The sequence below is a fragment of the Oryctolagus cuniculus genome, chromosome 17 (assembly GCF_051225735.1).
Source record: "Oryctolagus cuniculus isolate XC-2025 breed Fujian yellow rabbit chromosome 17, ASM5122573v1, whole genome shotgun sequence".
In the NCBI taxonomy this organism is placed as follows: Eukaryota; Metazoa; Chordata; class Mammalia; order Lagomorpha; family Leporidae; genus Oryctolagus; species Oryctolagus cuniculus.
Window position 1 is genome coordinate 35,576,931 of NC_142883.1, and position 23,764 is coordinate 35,600,694.

General features: G+C 41.4%; 1 protein-coding gene and 1 non-coding gene across 2 annotated transcripts in view; one reads left to right on the plus strand and one right to left on the minus strand.

Annotated features, from left to right (window-relative positions):
- The window catches only part of BRIP1 (BRCA1 interacting DNA helicase 1), a 208,876-nt gene that overhangs the window by 20,807 nt on the left and 164,305 nt on the right, over positions 1–23,764 (plus strand).
- Positions 4,140–4,272, minus strand: LOC127484522 (small nucleolar RNA SNORA67). The gene has a single exon (XR_007911583.2). It is a non-coding gene; the product is annotated as a small nucleolar RNA SNORA67 (small nucleolar RNA).

Sequence of the window (23,764 nt, forward strand, 5' to 3'; positions counted from 1 at the left end):
CTTTAGAAATTAATTTATCTTCAAAATTTTGTATATAGTAATTGAGAAAATGAAGTCCATCTTTTAAAAATTTTGCTTATGTTGACAGATCATATGTCTCACCTTTCATCTGTAATATTTTAATTTAGGCCATCTAAAGATCTTGAATAAAATAAATTGGAGGACTTAGGTAAATAACATATCTCTTTTTAAAACCTGTTCCTTGGGGCTGGCATTATTGTCTCAACAAGTGAAGCCGCTGCTTGCAGTGCCGGTATGCCATGTGGGCCCCAGTTGGTGTCCTGGTCTCTCCACTTTTAATCATGCTGCCTGCTAATGCACCTGGAAAAGCAGTGGAAGGTAGGCCAAGTGCTTAGGCCCCTGCTACTCTCAAGGGAGATCCCGATGACGCTCCTGGCTTCCATGTGGCTCAGCCGGGGCCATTGCAGGTATTTAGAGAATGAACCAGCAGATGGAAATTGCCTGTCTGTAACTCTGCCTTTCAAATGAGTAAGTCTTTAAAAAAAAAAAAACGCAAAAACAAAACCTGTTCCGTGAAATGGAAGGAAAACATGGGTGGGACTAGATTGAATAATAACGTGTATCTCATTGAGCTCTAATGTTTTCAGATTCTAAGGATACTGTTCCCATCGTGGATATTACTGAACGATAGGAGAAACTTCAGATGGTGTTTATTTTCAGAAGCATATTTATTTATTTGGATTCATGAATTAATTATTTAGTTCTGTTCCTTATGAAGATACAAATTATATATATATATATATTTTTTTTTTTTAAAAGATTTATTTATTTTATTTGTAAGGCAGAGTTACAGAGAGGCAGAGAGAGAGAGAGGTCTTCCATTCGCTGGATCACTCCTCAGATGACCACAAGAAGCCAGGAGCTTCTTTGTGCTCTCCCATGTGGGTGCAGGGGCCCAAGGACTTGGGCCATCCATCCTCCACTGCTTTCCCAGGCCATAGCAGAGAGTGGATTGGAAGTGGAGCAGCCTGGACGCGAACTGGGTTCCATATGGGATGCCAACGCTGCAGTCGGTGGCTTTACCCACTACGCCACAGCGCCGGCCCCTAAATTTTATATTCTTAGTACTGTTCAAACTGGTAGTTACATAATTCTGGACAAACTTTTTAAGTTAGTTGGGTAATTAGTTTAATGCTCTCATTAATTAATGAAATTAGTTTAAGTTCCCTTGGATTTGACACTAAGCTTTTTGAATTTTTCTTTTGGATTTTAAAAGTTTTTATTAAAGTAATTTAGTTTACAAACTGTGGATTAGAAAATTAGGTGGTTGTCTTTTTAGTTTAAGATTTATGCATTGGGAAGAGTGAGAGAGAGGGACAGACAAATATCTTCCATCCAGTAGTTCACTCCTGCAATGCTTGCAACAGTCAGACCAGGCTGAAGCCAAGAGCTTGGAACTCCTTTCAGTTCTTCCCTTGGGTGGCAAGGACCCAAGTCCTTGGGCCATCTCCTGCTGCTTTCCCATGCACATTAGCAGGGAGCTGGATTGAAAGCAGAACATCTAGAACTTGCACTGGCACACCAGATAGAGGATTCTGGCTGGCAGATGGCACTTTAACCCACCGTGCCAAAAACACTGGCCCCGGTAGTTGTCTCTTTCTCTGTCATCGCCAGGCTCTTTACTCTGTTTTCAAGTTAGAAAATAGTGTCAAAATCTTCTTTATTTGAGTAATCTTCTCGCGTCCACCATTTGTTCTCTTTGTTTAGATTCATTTTTTATACTGATAACTCTTATGTCAGCAGTCTGGTGATGCATGGTGATGTTACTTTGTTCTGCCAGTTACAATATTTTTCTTAAGAATTTATTTGTATTTTATTAATTATATTAGGATATCCTCATAAGGAGAAGTTTTTTTTTTTTAATTTATTTATTTGAAAGTCAGAGTTACACAGAGAAGGAGAGGCAGAGAGAGAGAGAGAGAGAAAGGTCTTCCATCTGCTGATTCACTCCCCAGTTTGTTGCAATGGCCGGAGCTACACTGATCCGAAGCCAGGAGCCAGGAGCTTCCTCTGGGTCTCCCACATGGGTGCAAGGACCCAAGGAGTTAGGGCATCTTCCACTGCTTTCCCAGGCCATAGCAGAGAGCTGGATCAGAAGTGGAGCAGCCGGGACTCGAACCGGCGCCCATATGGGATGTGGGCACTGCAATTGGTGGCTTTACCTGCTATGCCACAGCGCCATCCCCTATAACCACTCTTTGTTTATTTATTAAATAAATGCTAATGTTCTTTATATATCCTTCAGTAAAAGTAATTTTATCTGATGTAGTATAGCAAGTTTTTTTCATTCCTTTTCTCTATTGTGTAGAAGAGGCATAGATCCAGCAGAGTGCGCTGTTGATCTTCTGATAGAGTGTTGGTGTTGGGCAGCTTTGGGCTGGTTTTTTTTTTTTTTTTTTCCTTCCCAGTCCTTCCTTTTTTCTTTTTAATATTTAAAATATTTTTAGTATTGAGGAGAAAATAACCAATTTTATCAGTATTTTGGAGGTCATTTTCTCATGGTTTTAATTTATTTTTAACATTATCACATACATATGGTAAATAAAATGATTATCTGCCATTTTCCCAAACAGTTAAGAAATACTAATTATCTGACAAATACAGGCTCATGAATTAATGCTGATTGTCAAATTCTTTTAACTTTTCTTTGGGTTTGACTCTTTGCAGAATAAAAAACAAATTTTTTAAGATTTTAATTTTTAAAATGCTAATTAGTTTTTTTTAACAGATTCAGTATGTTTCCCAGATCAATTCTATGAATATGATGATAATCCCCCCTTCTTCCCTCCAGACCAGCCCTGGTGGTTAAGCTATTTGGGGAGTGAACCAGCAGGTGGAAGATCTCTTTCTCTCTCTGTCTCTCCCTCTGTGTCACTTTGCCTTTCAAATAAATAAAATAAATCTTAAAAGCAAAACCAAACAAACCTGGGGCTGGTGCTGTGGCATATCAAGTAAAGCCACCGCCTGCAGTACTGGCATCCCATATGGGCGCTGGTTTACATCCTGGCTGCTCCACTTCCGATCCAACTCTCTGCTATGGCCTGGGTAACCAATAGAAGATGGCCCAAGTCCTTGGACCTGTGTGGCCGCATGGGAGACCCAGAAGAAGCTCCTGGCTTCTGGCTTTGGATTGACAGAGCTTTGGCCATTGTGGCTATCTGGGGAATAAACCAGCAGATAGAAGGCCTCCCCTGCCCCGATCCCCCTCTGCCTCTGCCCCTCTGTGACTCTGCCTTGCAAATAAATAAATAAATCTTAAAAAAAAAAAGTACTCCATCCGCTGATAGGATTATGTGATTTTTTTTCTGATATCCTCTTGATAAGATGAATTACATTGATTTTTTTTCTTTTGCTTCAAAAAATGACATTTATTCAAAGGAAAAAAAATTACAAGATGTTCATCTCTTTGCTGCCTCTCCTCCCCGCTCCTGCTTCTCTTCAGTTATACAAGACTAAACCCCAGGGGAGCTAGGTAGTAGGACAGCTTCTACAGATGAGGTCAGCAACATTGAGGGGCATGTCCTTAATAGAGGTGTTGTAGAAAGTCTTAGTGTCTCAAAGAGTCCTCTTGATTCTTCAGTTACCATATATTAATAGCCACAAACTTGGCTCACTAGGCTAATCTTCCGCCTGCGGTGCTGGCACCCCGAGTTCTAGTCCCAGTTGGGGTGCCGGTTCTGTCCCGGTTGCTCCTCTTCCAGTCTAGCTCTCTGCTGTGGCCTGGGGAGACAGTGGAGGATGGCCCAAGTGCTTGGGCCCTGCACCTGCATGGGAGACCAGGAGGAAGCACCTGGCTCCTGGCTTTGGATCACTGTAGCGCGCCAGCCATAGCAGCCATTTTGGGGGTGAACCAACGGAAGGAAGACCTTTGTCTCTCTCACTGTCTAACTCTACCTGTCCAAAAACAAAAACAAAACCATAAACTTACTACAAAAGCATCTACAACAGCCAATTCTTTAAATATTTTTTTCTGTCTTGATGGGGAGGTCATAGTTGATGATTAAAGAAACTTGTTGCACATCAGTGACTCTGCCTATGTAGAGAGAGAGAGAGAGAGAGAGAATTCAGTGCCGAGGGAGGAGAGCGCACATAATCCATCCAGAAGGGGCTTAGTGGGTACATGTAGGCAGCCCAAGGCAGGCAAAGAAGCAAGTATCCCTTTGTTCCCTAGAGCCCTTGGGTATGCTGGATTTTCTTCCAAGTTGCTACTTTCCTGAAAAAGGCGCTAGTTGGGCCCCAATCACCTTGTACTATTGATTTTTTTTTTTTTTTTTTTTGACAGGCAGAGTTAGACAGTGAGAGAGAGAGTGACAGAGAGAAAGGTCTTCCTTCCTTTGATTCACTCCCCAAATGGCCGCTACGGCTAGTGCACTGTGCCTATCCGAAGCCAGGAGCCAGGTGCTTCTTCTGGTCTCCCATGTGGGTACAGGGCCCAAGCACTTGAGCCATCCTCCACTGCACTCCTGGGCCATAGCAGAGAGCTGGCCTGGAAGAGGAGCAACTGGGACAGATTCCAGTGCCCTGACCGGGACTAGAACCCGGGGTGCCAGCGCCGCAGGTGGAGGATTAGCCAAGTGAGCCATGGCGCCGGCTTTATTTATTTATTTATTTATTTTCTAATGTTTGTTTATTTACTTGAAAGAGTTTCAGAGGGAGGGAGAGATAGAGAGAGAGCACATGCTCCCATTTGCTGGTACACTTCTAAAATGGCCACAGCTGCCTAGGCTGGGTCAGGCCGAAGCCAGGAGCTCATCTAGGTCTCCCACATGGATGTCCTCTGCTTTCCCAGGCCATTAGCAGGGAGCTGGATTGGAAGTAGAACAGCTGGGACATGAGCTGGTACCCATATGGGATGCCGGTGTTGCAGGCGATGGCTTTACCCACTATAGCATAGCACGGGCCCCCCTTGCTAGCATTTGATAATAATGATTCTAACTGGAGTGAAATAATAGGTCATTCTTGCTTTGATTTGCATTTTCTAATAGCTGATGATATTGAGCTTTTTTTTTATTTTTTACATATTTGTTGCCATTTGTATTTTCTGTTTTGAGAAATGTCCATTCAGATCATTCATTTGGCCATTTTAAATTGAATTTTTGGGGCCCTTTTTTGTTTGTTTTGAGTCCCTTATTTATTTTGCTCAGTGAAGAATTTGAAAGTGTGTTCTCCTGTCAGTTGTCTCTGTTAATTATTTTATTTTTGTGCAGAAGCTTCTTATTTTTTTATTTTTTATTTATTTTTATTTTTTGACAGGCAGAGTGGACAGTGAGATAGAGAGATAGAGAGAAAGGTCTTCCTTTTGCCGTTGGTTCACCCTCCAGTGGCCGCCATGGCTGGTGCGCTGCGGCCGGCACACCGCGGTGATCCGAAGGCAGGAGCCAGGTACTTCTGGTCTCCCATGGGGTGCAGGGCCCAAGGACTTGGGCCATCCTCCACTGTACTCCTGGACCATAGAAGAGAGCTGGACAGGAAGAGGAGCGACCGGGAAAGAATCTGGCACCCCAACCGGGACTAGAACCCGGTGTGCTGGCGCCGCAGGTGGAGGATTAGCCTATTGAGCTGTGGAGCTGGCTAGAAGCTTCTTAGTTTTATATAATCCCATTTGTTTGTTTTTGATTTTTTTTCCCCAGTGCTTTTGGGGTCTTTGTAAAAAAAAAAATCCTCCCCTATATTAATACCTTAAAATATTTCTACTGTCTTTTTTTCTAGTATTTTCTTAGTTTATGGCCTGACAAATAGATATTTGATTTTTTTTTTTTAAGATTTTGTTTCAGAGGTAGAGTTGGAGACAGAGAAAGGTCTTCCATCCACTGGTTCACTCCCCAGATTACTTGTCACAGTTGGAGCTGCGCCAATCTGAAGCTAGGAGCCAGGAGCTTCTTCTGGATCTCCTATACGGGTACAGGGGCCCAAGCCCTTGGGCCATCTTCTACTGCTTTCCAAGGCCATAGCAGAGAGTTGGATTGTTAGAAGAACAACCAGGTCAGGAACCAGCACCCTTATGGAATGCTGGTGCCACAGTCAGAGGCTTAACCTACCATGCCACAGTGCTGTCCCCATATCTTTGATCTATTTTGAGTTGATATTTGCATAGGGTAAGGGATAAGAGTCAAGTTTTAATCTGCATATTGATATGCAGTTTTCTCAGCACCATTTATTGAACAGGCTGTCCTGTTTTTGGTTTAGTGCTTGTTGAGAATCAGATGATTGTAGATGTATAGATTTCTTTCTGAGCCCTCTGTTCAATTAGTCTTACTATAGCTGTGTGGTATGTTTTGAAATCAGTTTTGTTTTTTTTTTTGACAGGCAGAGCGGACAGTGAGAGAGAGAGAGACAGAGAGAAAGGTCTTCCTTTGCCGTTAGTTCACCCTCCAATGGCTGCCGCGGCTGGTGCGCCGCGGCTGGTGTGCTGCGGCTGGCGCGCCGCGCTGATCCGATGGCAGGAGCCAGGTACTTCTCCTGGTCTCCCGTGGGGTACAGGGCCCAAGTACTTGGGCCATCCTCCACTGCACTCCCTGGCCACAGCAGAGAGCTGGCCTGGAAGAGGGGCAACCGGGACAGAATCCGGCGCCCCGACCGGGACTAGAACCCAGTGTGCCGGCGCCGCAAGGCGGAGGATTAGCCTAGTGAGCCGCGGCGCCGGCCTGAAATCAGTTTTTGTGACGCCTTTAACTTTGTGTCTTTGGTGTTTCCATATGAATTTTTTGTTAAAGATTTATTTATTTGAAAGAGTTACAGGGGGCTGAGAGAGAGAGTCTTCATCTGCTGGTTTACTCCCCAAATGGCCCCATCAGCTGGAGCTGGGCTGATCCGAAGCCAGGAGCCAGGAGCTTCTTCCAGGTCTCCCATGTGGGTACAGTGGCCCAAGGACTTGGGTCATCCTCCACTGCTTTTCCAGGCCAAAGCAGAGAGCTGGATGGGAAGTAGAGCAGCCAGGACTCAAACCAGTGCCCACCTGGGATGCTGTCACTGCAGGCGGTGACCTCATCTGCTATGCCACAGTGGCGGTTCCCTCCATATGAATTTTATGATTGTTTTTTGGGGGCCCATGTGGTGGCGTAGAGCGTAAAGCCACCACCTGCAATGCCAGCATCTCAAATGGGCACCAGTTCGAGTCCTGGCTGCTCCACTTCCAATTTGGCTCTCTACTGTGGCCTGGGAAAGCAATAGAAGATGGCCCAAATCCTTGGGCCCCTGTACCCGCATGGGAACCTGGAAGAAGCTCCTGGCTCCTGGCTTTGGATCAGCCCAGCTCTGGCTGTTGCGGCCAGTTAAGGAGTGAACCAGCTGATGGAAGACCTCGCTCTTTAACTCTGACTTCAAATAAATAAATAAATAAAAATTTTTTTTTTTTTGACAGGCAGAGTGGACAGTGAGAGAGAGAGACAGAGAGAAAGGTCTTCCTTTGCCGTTGGTTCACCCTCCAATGGCCACCGCGCTGCGGCCGACACACCACGCTGTTCCAATGGCAGGAGCCAGGTACTTCTCCTGGTCTCCCATGGGGTGCAGGGCCCAATCACTTGGGCCATCCTCCACTGCACTCCCGGGTCACAGCAGAGAGCTGGCCTGGAAGAGGGGCAACCGGGAAAGAATCCGGCACCCCGACCGGGACTAGAACCCGGTGTGCCGGCGCCGCAAGGTGGAGGATTAGCCTAGTGAGCCGCGGTGCCGGCTAGTTTATTTCATTTATTTCTTTTTTATATATATATTTTTTTTGACAGAGTGGACAGTGAGAGAGAGAGACAGAGAGAAAGGTCTTCCTTTGCTGTTGGTTCACCCTCCAATGGCCGCCGCGGCCGGCACGCTGTGGCTGGCGCGCTGCGGCCAGCGCACTGCGCTGATCCGAAGGCAGGAGCCAGGTGCTTTTCCTGGTCTCCCATGCGGGTGCAGGACCCAAGCACTTGGGCCATCCTCCACTGCACTCCCGGGCCACAGCAGAGAGCTGGCCTGGAAGAGGGGCAACTGGGACAGAATCCGGCTTCCCAACCAGGACTAGAACCCAGTGTGCCGGTGCTGCAGGCGGAGGATTGAGCCGCGGCGCCGGCCTCTTTTTTTATATTTTTATATACTTATTTTTGACATACACAAACACATCTGAAGATCTCTCATTAGTGTTTCTTAATTGTCATTATAGAGATCTTTCACATCCTTGGAATTTTATTGTTTTGGTAAAAGTCATGAATGGGATTTCTTTTATAATTTCTTTTCCAATAAGTTTGTCATTGGTATATAAAAATGCTACTAGATTTTGTATCTTGCAGCCTTACTTAAATTTATCAATTCCTGTAGAGTTGGTGGATTTTAGGTTTTTCTCTATATAGATAATCATCTACAAACAGGAATGATTTGAGTTTCTTCTTTGCTGTTTATGTTTTTTTTTTTTTTTAAAGATTTATTTGAAAGGTAGAGTTACAGAGAGAGAGAGAGAGGAGAGAGAGATCTCCCATCTGCTGGTTCACTCTCCAAATGGCCACAACAGCCCAGGCTGGGCCAGGCTGAAACCAGGACCAAGGAGCTTCATCAGGGTGTCCCATGTGGGTCCAGGGATCCAAGCTCTTGGGCCATCCTCTGCTGCTTCCCCAAGCACATTAGCTGGGAGCTGTAGCGATTGTGGAATAGCTGGGACTCAAGCTAATGCCCATATGGGATGCTGGCCCTGCAGATACTACCATGCTGGACCCTAGAGAGAAAAAGAGAATTATCTTCAAGAATTAATATTAAACTGTGGAAATGAATATTTTTCTGTTTTGATTATTAGGTTATATTATACTAATAGATATCCTGATCATAAGTTATTCTTTTGTTTGAGGCTTTTTGGTTATTTCTATGTATATGTGTATGTGTGTGCGTGGATGCAGCAGTCCTGATTGCTTTAACACTTAGAATTCATTGTTTTGTTATTCATTAGTGAGATGTGCTCTGTTGTATTTTTTTTTTTTTTTTTTTTTGGACAGGCAGAGTGGACAGTGAGAGAGAGAGACAGAGAGAAAGGTCTTCCTTTGCCGTTGGTTCACCCTCCAATGGCCGCCGCGGCCGGCGCGCTGTGGCCGGCGCACCGCGCTGATCCGATGGCAGGAGCCAGGAGCCAGTTGCTTTTCCTGGTCTCCCATGGGGTGCAGGGCCCAATCACTTGGGCCATCCTCCACTGCACTCCCTGGCCACAGCAGAGAGCTGGCCTGGAAGAGGGGCAACTGGGACAGAATCCGGTGCCCCAACTGGGACTAGAACCCGGTGTGCCGGCGCCGCTAGGCGGAGGATTAGCCTAGTGAGCCGCGGCGCCGGCCTGTATTTTGATAAGAAGTTTATCTATAAAAAATTATAAAGAAGTTTATCTAGGTTTAGTTTAGGATCAGTATTGTATGGGATTATAAAAAATTTTGGGGGGTAGTGCTGTGGCGTAGCAGATAAAGCCGCAGCCTGCAGTGCCGGCATCCCTTATGGGCGCTGGTTCTAGTCCCAGTTGCTCCACTTCTGATCCAGAAAGCAGTAGAAGATGACCCAATTCCTTGAGCCCCTGTACTCGTGTGGGGGACCCAGAAGAAGCTCCTGGCTCCTGCCTTTGGATGGCTCAGCTCTGGCGACTGTGGCCATTTGTGGAGTGAACTAGTGGATGGAGGATCTCTCTATCTGTTTCTGCCTCTCTGTAACTGTGCCTTTCAAATAAATAAAAGAAATATTTTTTAAAAAAATTTAGAAGTTTTCCTTATTTATTTATTCATTTTTTAGTTACAGAGGAAGGGAGAGACAAAGAGAATGGTCTTCTATCTACTGGTTCACTCTCCAAATGGCCACAATGGTCAGAACTGGGCCAATCCCAAGCCATGAGCTTCTTCCCTGTTTCCCAAGCGAGTGTAGAGGCCCAAATACTTGGGTCATCTTTTACTGCTTTCCTAGGCCATAAGCAGAAAGCAGAGAGCTGGATCAGAAGAAGAGCAGCTGGGACTAGAACCTTTGCCCATATGGGATGCCAGCACCGCAGGTGGAGGCTTAGCCCACCACGCCACAGCACTGGCCCCAGCTTTACTTGTTTTTAAAGACTTGAATTAAGGAAACTTCATATACAGAGAGAGGAGCGTGTAATGAACCCCCTTGTGCCTATCACTCAGCTTTAACAATTTTCAGTATTTTGCAAATTTATGTCCTGTATTTGTTTTATTTATGTGCTGCCTTTTTTTTTCTTTTCTTTTTTTGAGAGGATGGCTGGAAGAAAGGTGAAGGACTAGAATTTTTTTTTAAGATTTATTTATTTATTTGAAAGGCAGAGTTGCAGAAAGAGAGAAGTCCTCTATCCACTGGTTCACTCCCCCAGTGGCTGCAAAAGCCAGAGCTGGGCTGATCCAAAGCCAGGATCCAGGAGTTTCTTCAGGGTCTCCCACATGAGTGCAGGAGTCCAAGGACTTGGACTGTCTCCCACTGCTTTCCCAGGCTATAACAGAGAGCTGGATCAGAAGTGGAGTAGCTGGGATATGAACCAGTGCCCATGTGGGATGCCGACACTGCAGGTGGTAGCTTTGCCCGCTATGCCACAGCAGGGCTCCAAGGACTAGAATATGTTAAAGCAAGTATCAGATAACTTACCTATTCACTCATAAATAATTGAGTACATATTTGTAACAGATAATACCTTTCGGAAAACGTAGCAAGGACTGGGTGGGCGTTTGCTGCAGAGGTTAAGCTGCCACTTGGGCTTTCTGCATCCCCTAGCAGAATCAGCTCTGCATTCAGCTTCTTATTACTGCTGTGCACCCTGGGAGGCAGAGGTGATGGCTCACGTAGATAGGACTCTGCCGCCCACATCGGAGACCTGGATCGAATTCTCGGTTCCTGGCTTTAGCCTCATCCAGGTAGTTTGGTCCCTGCCACATATGTGGGAAAGCTGGATTAAGTTCCTGGCTCGTGAATTTGGCCTGGCCCAGCCCTGGCTATGCCAGGCATTTGGGGAGTGAACAGATGAGAGATTACTTTTTTTTTTCACATATTTAATAAAAAATAAAAATTTCAAAACATAGTGACATTTTAAACATAGCATTCCCATAGGTAGAAAATTAACAGCAATTTAATTTGTCTAATACTCAGTCTCCGTGGTTTGATTGTTTGAAAACTGACGTTTTAGGGTTGCTTTTTAAAAGTCACAGTCCAAACAAGGTACATGCATGTTGCTTAAGAGAAATGTCATTTATTTATTGAAAAAACACGTCTTTTCTCCTAAAGGATTTCCCCTGTTCAAGATTTGGTCAGTTGTATTCTCATGGTGTCATTTAAGATAGTCCTCTAGTCCCGTATTTCCAGTGAATAGATGTAAAGTTTGAGTTAGATTCAGGTTTGGTTTTGTTGTTGTTTCCTTGAATAACACATGGATAGTGCTGCATGATTACTGTTGTATCACTCAGGAGACAAATAATGTCCATTTGTTTCTTTGTGTAATGATAGATCAAGAGCATGTCTTCATGTTATTTAATATGCTTCTATGACATTTTTAGTGTCTGTGTTGCATTCTGTTGAATAGCTTTTCTGTACCTTGTTTGTAATCTCCCTTGACTAGATGTTTAAGGGAGTATTCATTTGTTATACTAGTTTTTAGTAGATTTTATTATATTAAAAACTTATGGACTTCTTCAGTTTAAAGAAATAGTGTCTTTTTTTATGACAGTTTCAGACCCTCCACTCTTTTTACCAATTGAATTTTTAGTCTCTAAGGGCTTTTTCTTATGCTGTAATTGTTTGCTTGAAATTATTTTCCTGGACTATAGCAATGAAAATATACTTCTGTTTTAAATGGCTCCTAAATTATATGTGTTTCCTCCAGAGCAAATTTGCATTTTCTTCCTTTCTCTTTTACCCTCTTAATTTTGTCATATGTTGATCATCCTTGATTGTGGTTCACATTTAAGGCAGAAAAAATATTTAATTCCCTGCTACTCTATTCTCCCATGTCTTTTTTTTAAGATTTATTTATTATTTAAAAGTCAGAGTTACACAAGAGAGGAGAGGCAGAGAGAGAGAGAGAGAGGTCTTCCATCCACTGGTTCACTACCCAATTGGCCTCAATGGCCAGAGCTGTGCCGATGTGAAGCCAGGAGCTAGAAACTTCTTCCAGGTCTCCCACATGAGTGCAGGGGCCCAAGGACTTGGGCCATCTTCTACTGCTTTCCCAGGCCATAGCAGAGAGCTGGATGGGAAGTGGAGCAGTCAGGACTAGAACCGGCACCCATATGGGATGCCAACACCACAGTTGGAAGACTGACCTACTGTGCCACGGTGCCGGCCCCTCTCACATGTCTTCTAACTGCCTGCTTTTAGTACCAGGCTGTGTGAATGTTGAGTAACAATGCTGATTAGGTTAATTTACATGTTGTTAAGATTGTGATTATTTCCTGATGTTAGCCTTATGAATCTCTTCTTGTGATGGATCTGCTGACTCAATAGGGTCCATTGAGCCAGGGTGACTCTCAACTCTCCTAACTCTCCTTAAGCACACTTGGTATGAATTTCATGCTTCCTTTTTTCCCTGCCTGTTTTGTCAGTTATCTGCTTAGTCTAGAAATATGTGACAGTCTTTTTTTATTGATGAACTACTCCTCTGTACTCCTTTTTATTAGTTTTATTCTATTTTGCACTTCAGTACTGGAGGTTGCAATTTAGATGATCCCTGAATGAGTAGCACAAGTGATATGGTGAGTCTAGATATGTCTAAGAATGTGATGAATTTTTTTTAAAGATTGATTTGATTTATTTGAAAAGCAGAGTCACAGGGAAAGACCAAGAGAGAAATCTTCTATCTACTGGTTTATTCCCAAAATGGCTGCAATGCCCAGGGCTGGGCCAGACCAAAGCCAGGAGCCCGGAATTTCCTCCTGGTCTCCCATGTGGGTGCAGGGGCCAAGGACTTGGGGCATCTTCTGCTGCTTTCCCAGGTGCATCAGTAGGGAGCTGGATCATAAGTGGAGCAGCTGAGTCTAACCAGTACCCGTATGGAATGCTGGCACTGCTTGCAGCAGCTTTACCCACTACGCCACAGTGCCTGCACCGGGGCGTACACTCTTAAGCTATCTCAGTCCTTTGGTCTTTAAAGAATGTCATCACAGGGAATGGTGTTGTGGCACACTGGCTGCTCCACTACTGACCCAGCTCTCTGCTATGGACTGGGAAAGCAGTTGAAGATGACCTAAGTCCTTGAGCCCCTTGCCCTGACTTGCGAGACCTGGAAGAAGCTCCAGGCTCCTGGCTTGGGATTTGTGCAGCTCCAGCTGTTGAGGCCATCTGGGGAGTGAACCAGCATGTAGAAGGACACCCCCACCTTTGCCTCTCTGTAACTCTGCCTTTTGAATAAAAAAATCTTATTAAAAAAACAAACTGTGTATGTCCCATCCTGATTTGACAATATCAGTTTTCATTTCAGGCTTTTTGGGGGTTCAGATTGACAAAATCCTATGTAGCCATTGAAAACATGATTGATGACCCAGATATAGTTTGTGAAATTCCAGAGTTTGAGACCTCAGTTACAAGCTAAGATTATTTCAGCAGTGTTTTGGTGAGACAGAACAAATATATATGTAATGTACCGTATTGGACTGAAGTCTAATTGTTTCAGTTCCTGTATACTAATCTTTAATACATCAGTAAATTATTTTGATGTAGGGCAGAGAAGATAGGATGTACCCCCCCATAGCCTAAATATTAATTGAATTGTTTTTTTAAATTTTTTTTTTTTTTTATTTTGACAGGCAGAGTTAGAGAGAGAGACAGAAAGGTCTTCCTTCCGTTGGTTCACTCTCAAAATGGCCACTACGGCCGGTGCACTGTGCCGATCCGAAGTCAGGAGCCAGGTGCTTCCTTCTGGTCTCCCATGCGGGTGCAGGGGCCCAAGCACTTGGGTCATCCTCCACTGCCTTCCCGGGCCACAGCAGAGAGCTGGACTGGAAGAGGAGCAAACGGGACTAGAACCCGGCGCCCATATGGGATGCCAGCACCGCAGGCAGAGGATTAGCCAAGTGAGCCATGGCGCCAGCCCAGAATAGTTTTTTTGTTTTTTTAATTTTGAAAGAATTACAGAGAGGAAGGGAGGGAAAGAGATCTTCCATCCACTGGTTCACTCCCCAGTTGACTGCAATGACTGGAGCTGGTTTATACCAAAGCCAGGAGCCATGAACTTCCTCTGGGTCTCCCATGTGGGTGGCAGGGACCAAACACTTGGGCCATCTTCCATTGCTTTCCCCAGGCCATTAGCAAGGAGCTGGATCTAAAGTGGAGCAGCTGGGACACAAACCAGTGCCCATGTGGAATGCCAATGGCAGAGGCAGCTGCTTTACCCACTATGCCATAAAGCTGGCCTCTGAATAGTTTCTCTTACAGATTTAAAATATCTCCTGACTTAATCAGTGATAGTTTGCTTTTTAAGAAATAGAAACCTTCTCAAAGATTTTACAGAGATACAGCTGTCTTTATTGGAACAATAAAGACCCAACAATTTATGGGTAGTGTCTGTTTCTTTGGGGTCCTCAGTGTGACTGTTCTCCATCTCTCTGCAGGATTCTCTCATTAGTTTCTTGTTGACTAATTTTTCTGGATACTTCGCATTTTCATTTGACCTTGATATCTTAAAATGGAGGCCTTAAAGTATACAACATGTTCTTGTCTCTTGTCATTAACCAGCTCAGGCTAAATGCCTCAGATACACATTCCTAGGAAAATGAATCTTACTGTGCCAAGAGTGTGGGGGGCAAGGTCCTGTGTTTTGGGGGTGTTAGACCCAGCTTCTCAGGAGAGGCTATCGTTGCTGAGCTGTTTTTTGAACACATTTCTCATGATTTTCCTAGTGTAGTATCTTTATCACGTCGTCTAAGTTCTTACATATATAGGAATATATACCCTTCTCATCCATCTCTTTTCTAGGAAGTTCTGGTTATTCTCACTAGTTTATTTTCCAGGTCACATTGAGAGACATTTTTTAGATTAATTGCCCCCCCCCCCCAAATCTTGCTGGGATTTTAATTCGAATTCAGAAAAATATTAGATCAAAAAGTTCACTAATCTCCAAAAGATTGTGTCCCATGCTTCATGAGCTGTAGCTCTGCAGAGCCTGTTTTACATGTGGCACACGCTTTCTACAGTGAACTGTTACCTTTTCCTCTCCAACTTGAATTTACAGAGAAATTACCCTTCCCCCATCTTCCTCCTTCCCTGCCCCCCCACCTCCCACCCCACTCCACTGCCATCTCTCTCCCTCACCACCCCCCTCTCAAACACACACACACACACACACACACACACACACCCCAGCAACCCATTGCAAACTCTATAGGGTCCTGTCTCTGATAATACTTTAAATCTAAGCTGATAGAGTAGTTGCTAGCCGTATGTCACTCTGCTTCAGTTAGTTAGAATTAGTTGAACTAATCACATTTCAAGTGTTCACTAGCCTGTGTGGCTAATGGCAAATATATTGAATAGTGCAGATATCAAACATTCCATTATCACAGAAAATTATTTGGGGTAGTGCTGTTTTAGATGCTTGTGTATTGATAACTAACCTATTTCTTAATGTCTGTGAAAGTAAAATTTCTTTTCTCTCTTTCTTTTTTTTTTTTTTTTTTTTTTTTTGTCGTAAACCGTCTTCCTTTATTTATATTTGCAATATGAAACAGAAGCTCAGCACGGACACACGCACATGCACACTCAAGCCAGCCCCGGGGCAGGGAGTGGGACAAGGCCACTTGGCAGCGGGGCTGCGGCCCCAGACCCTCAGGGCGCAGGGCGGCCCAGCCAAGAGTCAGGGCCTCTGGGGATGCTGCCGGGGAGGCCCCTGCTCCCGAAGGCTGGGTCCCTGGGTGGAAGTGCAGGGTCTGGGTGAAGGCACTGCCCCCTCCTCGGGCCCCAACGCCCCGCCCTCGCCAGCCACCCCTAAGGTAGACCTGAGCTCAAAGGCTGGGTGTGGGTGTGGATAAAATTTCTTTTTTAATAGGTTTTTCTAATAGTGTTTGATCGGTATGTGGAACACAACTTGATAGGATAGCTTTCTCACTTTAAAAGTTAATTGAAGGAAGTTTTAAAAATACCAAAATATCATGAAAAAAGTAAAACTCGCAATCCCAAGGATTTTTTAAAAGCCTTTTTGAAATATAATATGCACATGCATGGAAGTGTATAATTGGATTTTCACCTAAATGATACAGAAATGTCTTTACCATTTTTTTATTCCCAGGTACTTTTTGAGTCATATTTTGATTGTTTGGATTTAATAATAGTGTGCTTTCTCAAGGTGGTACGTAAGTTTGTCTCACTATTGTTGATGCTAAATTTGATCACTTGGTTAAAATGATTACCGCAGGGTCTTTCCATTGTAAAAATACATTTGCTTTTTGTAATTAATGAGTTACTTGTTTGGTGATACTTAGAGACTGTGAATATCCTTTTCCCCAAGAACTTTTCACTGAATAGTTTTAGCCTTTTTGTCTGAGTCAGTTACTACACAAAAGTTTCAAAATGGCAGTTTAAAGTATTTTGGCATTCTATTTACAGTTTTTAGCTGGCACTTCCCTGTAAGGAACAACACTCTCATCACAATTTTCTTCTTTTGAGTCCTTTTGTTTTTCTCTCTTTACCACCACCCCAGGTGTTTCTTCTCATGAAGTTGTCAGTGTGACTCATCACTACTTTAGTATAATCATATCTGTGAAGTGCAGTTATATCAGACTTTTTGCTTTATATAGCACATTGGTCATGGTTATGATGTATTTGTTCTTAGCCCGAGAATTCTTACTGAATAGTATTGTTCTAGTATAAATTTAGATGAGAATTATTCTACTTCGGATCTTTCTTGATTAATTCTGCTAAAACAGACTTTTCAGAAACTAGGGCAACTGTGCTAAGGAATTTCCATTTATACTAGGCAAGAAAGTAAACAGTAAGTGGAGAGTAGGGTAGCAAACACTTATGGTATCAAAAAACAACCGTGAAAAGGATCTGTCTTAATGTGCTAGCCCATTGCAGTTTAACATATTGCTTACAACCTTCACAATAGAATTTGAGTGACTTCAGTTACACATTCCAGGAGACTGGCAGTCTGTTACAATCAGAGTCTGAACTTTAGAGCAGGCTAATTTACAGCGATGGGATGAAGAAAGTTGTGGATTTGTATTACACACTCTCACCTGACACTGTATCTGATCCCTTACCTGCTGATTGACATCTTGAATGAGCTCTTTGAAGCAGGTTCCAGCTTAATTAAAACGTTTGCTTGGTTAGCAGTGATCTGTGAAAGCCTGTGATAAATATTGAATCAGGTTCACCTGCTGGTTGCTGTGAGTGGATAAACAGCTGCTTTGTGCAGTTTAATCATGAAACTGGCAGTAGAGTACTACTGTTTGAATTTTTTAAGAAAGAATAGTTGAAAAGGTATAGTTATGTCACTTTTGCTATCTTACTGGAGTGTGTGCTTATGTGCGATTTTGCACAACAGGCGTCAGTACCTGTTTAGATGGCTTGGACAAGAGCTAATGGTTGATAAAGATGAACAACAAACCCTCTTTTTATGCCTGTGTTCATTGGCCTTTTACCATTAGCTCATTATGTGCTTAACTTTTTGAAATAAAAAAGCAATGGTTGGCTTTCTGCCTAGTTAAATGGTCGATGAAAACGATCCTAAAGCTTTTTTTTTTTTTTTTAAGATTTAAGGTTATCAGTTTCAGCTTCTACACAAGTTTATTAGTTTATTATATATTTTGTAGCAGCTTGAAGAAATCTTTTGTTATTTACTTTTTTCATTTGTAAATTGTATATTAGTGAACTGCCCCAAGTATTTTAGCTTTGTGTTAGTGTTTGGTAATTGGCAAACATTAAAACAGAAATGAGGTTACAAGCAATGTAGGAACTTTCATAAAATTATCTTCTTTTGACTATTTATTGCTATAGAGAATATATGTCAGTTAAGTTGGTTGTAAAGCAAATGGTCTTTCCATTTGATTTCCACTATAAAATCAGATGTAAATTCTGGAGTAAAGCCCTCACAAAAATCAGTCAGAATCCCCTTTTAGCACCTGATGAAAATTATAGTTTTGCTTTCTAGAAATGTGTGCAAAATTGTGTTTGTATTTTCTCAGTGGTGTCAAAATTCTCTGTAACAGTCCATGGACTGTAACTTAAGAATATATTTCCTAATAAATAAAACAGAACATTTTTGGTGAGGAGGAGTTAACATACAAGCTGTTCTGTTGGGCCTTAAGCAACTTCAGATAAACCAGAATAAAGTACATTTAGTGTTTTACGTTTGTTTTGCAGTACTTCTACCACTTTCAGGTAAATTCTTTACTCCTTAGTTCCAGGGGTTATTTACCATAGTGACAGTTCCCAGTAATCTTCCTGAAGTTTTTGTGTTTTTATTCCCATCATCAATTTCTTTGGAATTTTATGGGAAGATTAAGTTTTGAAGTCATACTCTGCCTTTCATCATTGTTTTTTATTTGTTGATACATGCAACTCTGTTCATATTTTTCATTATACAGTATATATAATTTCATTGATTGAAAAACCTCATAAGCTTTTTTTTGTCTTCTTCCGTTGATGCACTTAGCCTCTTTTCTTTATTATTATAGTAATATTGCAGTTAATATTTCCTTATACCTGTCTTAGTATGTAAAGGTTCTTTTAGTGCATATGCCTGGCACTGTCATGCTGGGTCAAAGGGTATGTTTATCTTCAATCTCACTGGATCATCAGTTTGCTCTGAAATAGAAGTGACAGTTTGTGATCAGGTGAGCTGTAGCTTCATATCCTAACACCAAACCTGGTGGTTGTGAAATGTGGTATAATTATTGCTTTAGTTTGCACTTTCCCAATTACTGGTGAGATTGAGCGTTATGTTGTGCATCTTTTTAGACATTTGTTGACCTTTCACTTTTTTCTCTTCTTTGATTTGCTTGTTCTTGGCTATTTATTTGCTTTACCTTTTAAAAATGGATTTATTGAATCTTTGTATCTTATAGATAACTGATCCTTACTTGTATGCGTTACAAATAGAGTGTACCTTTTTGTTTCTTTAAGGAGGATGTCTTTAGGAGTTTCACATACAAGAATACTTCAAAAAGTTTGTGGAATTAAAATTAAGTTTATTTTGGTGCAAATAATATTGAACTCCATGAATTTTCCATGAACTTTTTGATGTACTTTTGTATTAAAAAGGTTGTATTTTCAATTGTTTTTGCTTTTGGTTATTGTTTTAAGAAATCCTTTCCTACATTTAGATCGTAAAAGTCGCTTGTATAGGAACAAAGACCACATAGCTCACAAAGCCTAAGATGTTCTCTCTGGCCCTTTATGAAAAATTCGCTGGCTCTTACTCTAAAGAGTCTTAATGGAAAGTTTTGGTTTTTTCCCTTGTGGAATATAACATGGATCTTGTTAGAAAATATTTGATTTAAATGTCAACTAATAATAAGTTAAAATAATTTTTATGAAGTAAAGTTTATAGATTACCCTTAAGAATATTTTATAATTACATTCAGAAAACAATGCGCTTAGAAGTAACTATAAACCAGTTTCCTTAATTCATGAGTGAAACTGGTATTGATAAACTCTAAAAACTGTGCTGTGCAGAATAACTGAAGAATGCAGCGCGCTCTGAGAAGAGGTAGCCTTTGTCACTGTCTTTTGTTTGGTCTGATGTCGTGGATTCTAACGTTTCTTAAATGAACGAAATGAGCTGATACATGTGAAGTCCTTAGCACAGGGACAGTCTTAATAAATGGTAGCTGCTATTAATAGTGAACATATCAGGATATGCATTTGTCACAACAACATAGGCTCTAATTTTAGCCTATGATGAGGTGATTTCTCTTTTTGTCCTTGAAAAATAACAAATTGTCCTATACTTTTTCTTTAAAAAGCTGATCTTTTGACTTTGAAGTAGCTTTTTGATATGTGAAGCACTTCAAATTAGCACTTCATTTAAGCATCTGTCAGATTAAAATTTGATTCATGAATATAGTAGTTGGTTCAGGGACATTTAGTTGTAGTCTATCAGTTAAAAAGCACTTAAATCATAAGTAAGTACAAAACACCATGCTTAATAAATGCATTATATAAAGAAGTGTAAGGCATAGTTTCTGTCCTCAAGGTTGGAAAGATGATACATGCACATGGAAAGTTCTGGAAAATACAAGTTACTATCACGTTGACCTAATTTTCCCATTACTTCATATAAATAAGCTGCTTTTCAAGCTCTTATATATTAATTTTTCATATTGTCTACCTTTTTATGTCTGCTTCTAAATCCAATTCGTAGCCTTTTTTTTAAAGAAGCTCTCCTTGATTTATAGATTAGCAAAATAACTTTCTTGGCCAATAAAATGTTTTTTTTTTTAAATCATTTTCCATTTCTAGAAGTATTTACTCACTGTGCTGTTTTTCAAGTATTTAGACATACTACTGTGTTTTTTTTGGTGGAAAGTTTGGAGGAAGTTAAAAACTTGAGTAGTTGGCATTGCAGTATCTTACTGTTGAACTTCTTTAAAAAAAGATTTTATTTCTTTGAAAGGTAGAGTTAAAGAGAGGGAGAGGCAGAGAGAGAGGGAAGGAGGTGAGGGAGAGAGAGAGGGGTTCAATCCACTGGTTCACTTCCCAAATGGCCACAACAACCTGAGCTGGACCAGGCTGAAGCCAAGAGCTTCTGGGTCTTGGAGATAGCAGGGGCCCAAGCGCTTCGACCATCTTCCACTGTTTGCCCAGGTTTTAGAGTTCACAAGTTAGGGGGGAGCTCATATGTTTTATCTGTTGACCTTCAGACTTACTAGATGGGAGTGAGTATTTTTAAATTTGCTGTTTTCCTAGTACAGTCTGAATATAAAAGGGAAAAGAAAAACATCCTTATGAAAGATCAACCTGATCATTTTTAAGCAGGGGAAATACTTAATGAGGATTATAGAAGTTATTTAATTTTACTCATTTAATTGTTTCAAGATCCCTAAATTGAAGGATTTCACAGAGAGGCCATAAACAGCATGTTAATTGAATTGGGGGACAGTCTGACTTTCTGTCATTGCTGTCATCAGGATTCTTTTTCTAGTTTTGTTATAGCATTGAAAGTTGCTGACTTTGGTACAAATGACCGATTTTGTTATTAAATATGAATCGTTTTGAAGCTTTCTCCTCTACCTTCACAATCAATTTTTCCATATTCACATGTGATGTACTGTATTGTTGAGATGGAAGCTTCAATAGAAGATCACTTGTGAAGAAATAATTATTTAATAATGGAAAGGAAGGGGCTGGTGCTGTGGCGCAGCAGGTAAACCCGGCATCCCATATGGGCGCCAGTTCTAGTCCCGACTGCTCCACTTCGCATACAGCTCTCTGCTATGACCTGGAAAAGCAATAGAAGATGGCCCAAGTCCTTGGGCCCCTGCACCCATGTGGGAGACTCAGAAGAAGCTCCTGGCTTCAGATTGGCACAGCTCCTGCCATTGCAGCCATCAGGGGAGTCAACCAGAGGATGGAAGACCTCTCTCTCTCTCTCTCTCTCTCTCTGCCTCTGCCTCTGCCTCTCTGTAACTCTTTCAAATAAAATAAATAAATCTTTTAAAAAAATGGAAAGGAAAAATAAACAACTTGCTTTGTTAATTTTCTTCTTAAATTCTGTTTATCTGTGAAAAGCTATATTCTTGAGTCTTCCTCAAATTCATGAATGGTTAATTACTTCAGATTACTTTAAAACTTAAAAATCGGGGCTGGCACCGTGGCTCACTTGGTTGATCCTCTGCCTGAGGCACCAGCATCCCATATGGGCACTGGGTTCTTGTCCTGGTTGCTCCTCTTCCACTCCAGATCTCTGCTGTGGCCCCGGGAGTGCAGTGGAGGATGGCCCAAGTGCTTGGGTGCCTGCACCTGCATCAGAGACCAGGATGAAGCACCTGGCTCCTGATCCGTGTAGCTCTGGCTGTGGCGGCCATTTTGGGGGGGTGAACCAAAGGAAGGAAGACCTTTCTTTCACTAACTCTGTGAAATAATAAAAAAACTTAAAAAAATCAAACATAATGTTTAATATAAAATTAGCCATAGTTTATAATTTTTGGATTATGGAGTAAAGGAGAACTTTACAGTAACTAAAGTCAGTCAGTCTATTGAGGTAGGTTTTCTGAAAGTAGTTCTTGATCATTTGCTTTTGTTTGTATGGTTAGTAGCATAATATTACAGTACAAGCAGAGCATCCATCTAAATTATTAGCACCAAATAGATCCCTTTTAAAAATTAAAAGATTTGAACATAGAATATCAAAGTATAAAACTTATAATAGCATTCCTTTAGAATTTGAAAAGAAATTATCTGAATGGTGTTTATATATGAAAGTCTGTAAGTGATATATTGGGTTACTTGTTTTAGGGAGTTGGTTTATTTTATATATTTCTATATTTGAGTTTTTGGGCAGGAAAAAAGGTGGAATTAAAAGGAAGAGGTGGTAAAGCTTTGAGTTGATACTGAAAAGTGTTACATAAAAAGGTAGATTTTCCAAGCCTTGAGAAAAGACATTATCTGATTACTTATGTTTGAGTGTTATGTCCATGTAGTATAGAATGATGCATTGGGCCCCATGCATTCCAGTATTCACATGAACTTCATGTGTCATAAGGCAGAGGCATTGAGGGAAAAGATCTAAGGTACGAAAAAGTAAACTAATTGTGCTACCTGAAGTTACTTTAATTTGTTCATTGTGTTAATTAATTATTGTGATCAATGCAAAGACCAAAAAAGCATTCAGTCAGGAATATCATGATGTAATTTGCATTCTATTTTCTTCTGACCATAAATTGTTAGATATTGCAACATATGTAACATAAACCACACGTCAGCTGTTTCCTGCCTCACTGTTGACAAGAGCTCCATTCATAACTCTTCTTTTTATCCTTTCAGGGAATGAGTAATTATTCAATATAGAAGGCAGGATATTTGGAACTGGCTATTTAATGTGGCAGCACTCTGTAATGAAATCTGCTGTTACTGGCAACCTGAGAGGGGAATGTAACAATTCCAGCATGGCTGTAACTTTATCTGCTTTGACTGACTGTTTATTTGGCACATCAGTGAACCTTTTATCCCAGTGAGTGACAGCTCCAGAAGGGTCACATTTACATCCATTCTATCATGTATTGTAATATTTAATGGCAGACAAGGTTGAGTGAGACTGGGAGTAATTCGATCTTGCCTTTCCACTGAGTTGAGGCTAAAAGACAGCTTGATCCCCAGTATTGTGGTGTAACATGCTATGACTTAGCATTTGTTTATGAAGGCTAATCTTACCGATTACAATTAAAAAAAAACCTGTAGTCAGGTAGAATATTTGTTCTACTAAACTAAAACTCTCAAGTACGCATCATTCCTTTTAGTTTCTGTGTTTTTTACTTTTCCCCCATTAGTGGCTACTTTTATAAATTAACATTTTATAGTATTTCTCTTAAATGAAGCTTCATTCTATCTCATTTTGAGTAGTGATTGAGGTTTTGAAGGGAACAATTATTAAGAACCTGTGAAAACTTATATATACTCATTTATGCATTAAAGTTTTTTCTGATTTGTGGGAATTTGGAACTAGAAGAGAAATCAGGTAAATATTAGGCTATATTGCAGTTTCATATGATGTGTTTAAGGATATTATTTAACTATTTTAATTATGAACCTGAATGTCCAGGAAAATCTGTCCTGGGTAGTAATTTTACTGATGGATTTGCACTCCATAACAGGCACTTGGCTTTTACAT